We start from the raw sequence: 7,971 nt of genomic DNA on the forward strand, positions 1-7,971 counted from the left end.
GGCCATTTTCTTTTCTTTATTGTTGAAAGTATTACAACTATCCCCCCGTTCCCCTCCCATTGATCCCCTCCTCCCACCAGAGGATATTTTCTCCATTGCTTTTCAGAGAGAGTGAAAGGGAGGGTGGGAGGGGGAGGAGAGAGAACGATAGAAACATCATGTGAGAGACACTGACTGGTTGCCTCCCCCAAATGAACGCACTGCGGGGGAAGATAGAGAAACCCAAACCCAGTTAGTGCCCTTGGCCAGAAATCAAACCTGAGACCCTTCTGTGCACTGCCGACATTTAAATTACTGAACCATACCGGCCAGGGCACCAGCTTATTTTTCTTTTATGATTTGTATCTTTGGTGTTGTATCTAAAACCCCCTGCCCTAGCCAGTTTGGATCAGTGCATAGAGTGTTGGCTTGTGGACTAAAGGATTTGATTCTGGTCAAAGGCACATACCTGGGTTGCAGACTTGTGGACTAAAGGATTCGATTCCTTGTCAGGGCGTGTGTAGGAGGCAACCAATAGATGTGTTTCTCAAACACCAATATTTCCTTTCTGTCTTTCCCTCTCTCTTCCACTTTCTAAAAAAAAAAAAAAATCAATGGAAAATATCCTTAGGTGAGAAGCAAAAAAAATAAAATAAAATAAAATAAAAAAGCATCATGGTAACCAAGGTCATGAAAGTTTTCTCCTATGTTAAGTTCTAGGTTTTACAGTATTACACTTTACATTTAGGTCTATGATTCACTTTGAGTTAATTTTGTGAGGGGTGTAAGGTTTGTGCTTAGATTTAATTGGCTTTCTTTTTTTATAAATTGTTATTTTTGAGAGAGAGAGGAAGGAGGAGAGATAGTGAGATAGAAACATCAATGAGAGAGAAACAGCAGTGACCAATCAGCTGTCTCCTGCTCACCTCCCACTGGGGATAGAGCCCACAACCTGGGCACGTGCCCTGACCAGGAATCAACTGATGACCTTTTGGCTCATGGGTCCATGGCTCAACTACTGAGCCCCACAAGTTAGGCTAGATTAATTTTTTACATGTGGGTGTCCAGTTGTTCCAGCACCATTGTTTTCATTTTTATTGCCCAGTTGCATTTCCTCTTCAGTTTGCCTTGCAAATTCTTCATCGATCATCTTTTTCTTATTGGCTTCTAAAAGTTCTTTGTATATTAGGAAATTCCCATTGTCACCCCAATCTCCTACAATGTGAATCCCATCCTATATCACTGCTAAAGCTTTACTCATGTATTTAAACTCCTACTCCTGCTCCTTTCACATGCCTCACTCTACAGGACCTCTCTATTAGGATTTGGGGCTGAGCAGCACGTTCTGAAAATTCTTTTACCTTTTATTTTATAATACTGATTTATTTCATTTCTTTCTCAACTTGTCCTAATTTCTCTTTTTATTTTTATTTTATTTTATTGTTAATTTTCACCTGAAGATATTTTTTTCATTTATTTTTAGAGAGCGTGAAAAGGACGGAGAGAAACATTGATATATCACCTCAATTTGTTGGCTCCCACATCCACCCAGCAGGGGATCAAACCTGCAACCCAGACATCTACCCTTGGCTAGGAGAACCTATAGTGTGAGGTCCGGTTCTAACCAGTGAGCCACATCAGCCAGGGCTCTCCTCTACCTTTAATTTCTGTTCTTTCCTCCTATTAATATGCCCAGAGTCTTATTCTTTCTCTCTACACCATCCTTTAGAAAATATATCCATTGATGAGTTTCCAATATATCACCTGAATTATATTCATCTCCAGCACTTCATGCCCAAACGCCAAAATAATAGTGGATGCTCCATTATCACTTCAAACTTAATTTGCCTAAAGATTTCCATTGCAAGTCAGTAATCCCCCACAAGAGCCAATTTATTGGGAATAAAAGATAGATGGATGGGTGAGAGAGTGGAAGACTTCTTATATACCCATTTTTGCCTTTTAAATAATTTATTAAATGATTGTAAAGAAAGGCAATGCCTTAAAACTACCCATGCTTATTTGTCTAATTCTAAGCTTCCCAACTGACCTGCTGACCTCATTTTCCAAGTAAATTCTAGCTTTGCATTGCCACATCTATAAATGTATAACTTTACTAAAAGTCACTGAATTCACAGTGAGTGAATCTTATAGTGTTAAAATTATTCCTCAATAAAACTGTCCAGAATCTTTCAAGATTTTGGTTTTCATAGATCAAGGCAATTGGCAAATCTGTTGGGTTTTTGCTCTAAGCTTTTCTTCTTCAATATGAGACTCACTAATCATGCCTCTAATCTGATCATCCTTCCAGGGAAGTGATGTGGTTCCTTTCTTTGAAAAGAGCCTCTTTTCAAAATTAAGGCATAATCAAAGGAAATGCTCCTTTGCCTCAAGCTTGGCATTTACACTTCTGCAGAGCCTCAAACTAAGAGAATCCTAGATTTCTTGATAATGGTGAATTATCTGAGGTACTTAAAACATACACATTCCCAGGATCTTCCTTGGATTAACTGGGAGTGGGGTGGGGGTGGGGGGAAGTTTTGAGTATCTGTATATCTAAGAATCTCATCACCCGAGCTCATGCCTTATCCCTGTCTAGGAATGATTCCTTGTGATATTGCCTCATAAGTTAGGTCTCTGAGCTTCATTATTTAAGTTATGAAATGGGAACATTATTTAGCTCTATACCTCTGTCATGTCATAAGAAATTTAGTCAACTTCTAAGATAAACATAATAAATAGGGCCATAGGGGAATAAAATAATATACAGTCCACCTAAATTAAGAATTCACCTGAGATTATCTGATTTCCACAATTGCATTTAATTATGTTAAAATCAAATTTGTTATGTATTTTGTTCTGTGTTTTACCGGGAGGGAAGAACAGTCCAGATGACTGAACTGTCCCTTTCTCTGACTCACCAGTCCAGGAAGAAAGTCTTGGACCATAAATCCTGTGATTTTCCACTGCAGGTTATGTCACTTTTTAACAGTAAGAGTTGAAGATTTCCAACATAGGTGTTATTTTTCTGTCCTTTAACCTCACCTCTGGCTTTTCAGTTTGAAACTTAATCTTTGTTTTTACAAAGTTTCTTACTTCCAGAAGAGAGTAAATGAGAAAACTAAAGAGAGAATCAGGTAAGAACACTTTTATTTTTTGGAGCAACCTTGGGAAGAGAGTGACAAAGCCCTCTCCAAAACAAGTAAAGGAACTCCTTGCTTGGTTTGTTTGGGACTAAGAGAAACAAAATAGTGAAATTAAAAAGTTAGTAACACATCGCTTCTCGGCCTTTTGGCTAAGATCAAGTGTAAAAAGTTAGTAACAACTCTAAACCGGGTATAATTGGAGACACAAGAATATATAGCATAGCCCTAACTGATTTGGTTCAGTGGATAGAGCGTCAGCCTGAAGACTGAGGGTCCCAGGTTCGATTCCGGTCAAGGGCATGAACCTTGGCTGCGGTCACATCCCCCATAGGGGTTGTGCAGGAGGCAGCTGATTGATGTTTCTCTCTCATCGATGTTTCTAACTCTCTATCCCTCTCCCTTCCTCGCTGTAAAAAATCAATAAAATATATTAAGGGGAAAAAAATAATATATAGTATATAGCTAGGAGAGAGGGACAATAGATTGAGAGCCCCAACATAGGAGAGTTGTGAAAGAAAATAAAGAGAATGATGATAAAACAGTTTGAAAACAGATGAGATTTTTAAAGTATTGATGAATGACATTAGTCCTCAAATATTAAACGTAAGCTTTTAGTACTAAAATACGCAAATGCTAAAGCACATCATGGTGATATTTACATAACATCAAGGATAAAGAGAAAATTGTAAAAAATATCAGAGATGGGAGAAAAAACAGATTACCTATGAAACAGCAGTCAGACTGATAAAAAGACTTTCTTGTAAACCTAGAATTCCATGAAGGCAAAATGCATTTGATATAGCAGAAATAATTAAGATATTTTTAAAAAGCACCCACACAATCTCACTGAAAGACGTATTTATAAATAACAACTTATAAAACTGATTGGGAAAACTTACACTCTGGCCATGATGGTATAACAGGAATGAAATTTACCCTCCTGCCTTAATCATCCAGAAAACTGGATAGAATATAGCTATATAAAATAGTTTTATAGTTATATAAAATAGATACAAAATAGTTTTCAGACATTGGATAACAGGTAGCACTGGATGGTGATCCCTGAGAGAAGGGAAACAAATGAAGTATATCCTCAGAGTACTGTCTAGAAAGAGTTTTCAGGCCACTTGTAGAGAGAGGAAACCCAAACCCTCACTGCATTGAGAAGAAGAGTTTGGAGTTGAGGGAGGCCAAGGTGGCAAGCATTTTCAGGGCAAAGTGCCAGCAAGGATGGAGCTACACAGAGAGAGAACAATGGAGTTCTGCAGAAAGATTTTGAAATGTTGGCTGAGCACTGAGCTAAGACATACATGAGGAAACTATCATGTCACAGTTGAGGAAAGAACCATTTAAGAGTAGGTGGAACAGTCAGTGGAGAGAAAGCTATTCTGGTGGGCGAGGTAGCAGGCAAGATTCAATTGGCAGATTTCCTTTTTTTGCTCTTTTTGTTCTAGCAAATTGTAGAGCCAAGTAATTACAAATGTGAAGTCATTTGATTCTTTGAACATGAGCCTCAGTTAAGAACGTTTGTCCTCCTTACAACTATAAGAAACAGCAGGAGCTTTCTAAGTACTATTATGGTTCTCTTGGGCCAATCTGGCAGACTGAACTTGTGTGTCCTCAGTTCTTAGCAGCCAGCATGGCAAAGGAGTTCTCTTACAAAGGACTTGGAGGAATCTCTAAGGAATGATTAAGTGTGCCCACAGAATCTCTCTGGAAATCACTATTGCCTTTGCCAGTTGTCCTTGCTCCTAAACCACTGTTACTCTTGAACTTTGCCACCTCTTACTTCAGGCTCTGCACATGGCCCATCCCAATGAACATAGATCTCCTCACTTTATTCTCCAAAGCTCAGCTTAATCCAGGCTATTTATTTGTTTATTTTAAATATATTTTATTGACTTTTTACAGAGAGGAAGAGAAAGAGATAGAGAGTTAGAAACATCGATGAGATAGAAACATCGATCAGCTGCCTCTTGCACACCCCCCACTGGGGATGTGCCCGCAACCAAGGTACATGCCCTTGACCGGAATCAAACCCATGACCTTTCAGTCCACAGGCCGATGCTCTATCCACTGAGCCAAACCGGTTTCGGCAGTCCAGGCCATTTAACAGGACACAAAGGCACAGACTTTAAAAACGAAGAGTAGTCCACAACTGCCTCTAGACGTGACCATACTTCAGCTTCCTGATAAGGCAGAACCAGCTCAGCCTGCCCACTTTCCTCAACAGGAATCTCTAGACTGCCACATCTTGGAATCTTAATGCTGGCATGAGACCAAAGGGACTCTTTCTTCTCCATTTGAAATAAGGATATTAGCATATTTCTACTCAGAGTATCCGACTGAGGGACTATCTTTTTCTTAGAGGGGAAAACTCACCTTCACTTTGGCCTGCTTGATGCAATCCCAGGAGTTACTGGTACTTTCCAGACCTGGGATAATTTGGCTTTTATATGACACCGCTTTGTGACATGCCAGTGATCAGGCTAGTCTGTGGATTTATGTAAGGAGTGGAGATAAGGTTGGCATTCACTCTTGAGGGTGGCTTCAGTTTTGTGAACACCTGTGAGAAAACACTTGGATAAAAACATACATAGGTTTTCCTAAAAAACAAGGATTTTAAGAAACATTCCAGTCTTATAGTCTCATTTAAGGGAAAGAAATGATCTCTCTTTTCCTTCAAGACCACATTTCTGTGAAAGACATAATTTATATTACTAATACATAAATTAACTCCAGCAACTCAGTCTGAAACATCTGAATTTTTATTAATGGTCATCTCACAATTATCTTTAGGATAAAAATGACTATTTTATGTATGTTTAGACAGTCCATTCTGGTGATATCCTTCAGAAAAAGACTGCTTAAAAATGAATTTATGTCTTGCCTTCTAGAGATACAAAACAGCAACTGATTTTTTTAAAAGTTTCATTTATTGAAAACTTAAAATGTATATGGCCTCGTCCAGAACTTCAGAAATGGACTCTTTGCCCTTTCTCTTCTGGTAACTTCAAAATATCTGTATTCCTTTTCTCTTAACCCTAAATCTTGTCCCCACAGTTTGCCCCCACTCCCTGGACTGATGTTTCACCTTTAATCACATATAGGAAGGTATATAGCATCAAAACTGCTGTGCTTCCAAGGCAATATATATAGTATATATTTTAAGTATATTTTATTGATTTTTCACAGAGAGGAAGAGAGAGGGATAGAGAGTCAGAAACATCGATGAGACAGAATCATCGATCAGCTGCCTCTTGCACACCCCCACTGGGGATGTACCTGCAACCAAGGCACATGGCCCTGACCAGAATCGAACCTGGGACCCTTCAGTCCTCAGGTCGACACTCTATCCACTGAGCCAAACCGGTTCCGGCAAGGCAATATTTTATGACTAGTATAATGTCATCAGAAACAGGATGTGAAGGAAGTATATGAAGGGTCAAACAAGAATTAGGAACCCTAGGAAAAGTCTGGGTTAGTGGGGGGGAAGTCTGGGAGGACCTACTTTCCAACTTCTCTTTTCTCATTCTCTCCTCACTTAGCATCTTCCATATGAAGGCTGAGTTTCTCAATCTGTGGTCTGTTACCTTTTGGGCGTCTTGAATTTCCAAGGACTATGAGGCTTCTATGAGAATTTTAAAACTTTGTGCTTTAAGTCATATAATATAAGCATATTAGCATATTTTAGATTATCTAGATTAGCACCTTATATTTTTGAGTGATCTTATGTTTAAGTTTACAATTGAATGGTGTCACATTATACTCTGAAGTTAGCACGTAATTTAAAATTTTTTTTAAATTAAATTATTATCTGTGTACATATCTTACCATTGCCCCCCCCCCCAAAAAAAAAAAAAAAAAGTTAGCATGTAATTTTAAAGGCAATGTTCCCCGGACTCCCATGAATCCCTTGGGGCCGGCAGGGGTGTCTCAGTGGGTCACAATTTCTCATGTTTGAAAAAACACTGGCTTACACCACCATCTCTTTTCTTTCTCATATGAAAGGTAACTGGAAAGAGGCTCATGAGTAGCTAATAGAAAAAGACAAAAAAGGTTTTTGTTGTTTTTTTAATCAAGTCTTTTGGACAAATAGGCTACTGGCCTTCAACAAAAAAGGTTTTTAAAATATCTAGTGTTTTTCAGTTTATCTTAAATGTTTGACCAATTGAGAGACAATATAAGCAACCTAGTGATTTGTTTAAATATATAACAAATTCTCAGAATTATTTTATTGCCTATCACACCAAACCAATCCCATGCCTTTATATTCCTTGCTGTGGAATAAACGTGGTGTATATTTTACAGACCCTTTTTTCATTCAAGGCAGTCCCTAAAGTAGGGGTGTCGAACTCAATCAGAGAAGGGGCCAAAATCTAAAATCCAGCCTAAATCTCGGGCCGAATGGTTTACTGAACAGTCATAAACTGACAATGTCATAAACTGACAGCGGAGTGCAGTGATGACAGCGCGGTGCGGGCCACATTGCAAGGCCTGGCGGGCTGGATTTGGCCCGTGGGCCTTGTGTTTAACACATGTGCCCTAAAGTATATGTTTGGGAGCTGCTTCTTTCACTGTGTTCCATTAATCAGATTTTGAAACTCATAAAGATGGAATCAGGAGAAATCAATCTGTGAGTATGATGGTGTTTGGGTTTTTCAAAGAAAATTGGTTTTGCTCCTTACCAAAGCATGAAAACTTTGTGTCCTTGAAAGTGTACTGTAATGTTTTTTTTTGGGAAATGGGGTTGGACTGAGGATAATCTTCATATTCTTGTCTCTTTCCTCATCTCTTTCCACAAGCCCCTTTAGTATTGTCATTTCCATTCTCTGAGACACCACTG

The sequence above is a fragment of the Pipistrellus hanaki genome, assembly GCF_964339955.1.
Source record: "Pipistrellus hanaki genome assembly, chromosome: 12".
Taxonomy (NCBI): Eukaryota; Metazoa; Chordata; class Mammalia; order Chiroptera; family Vespertilionidae; genus Pipistrellus; species Pipistrellus hanaki.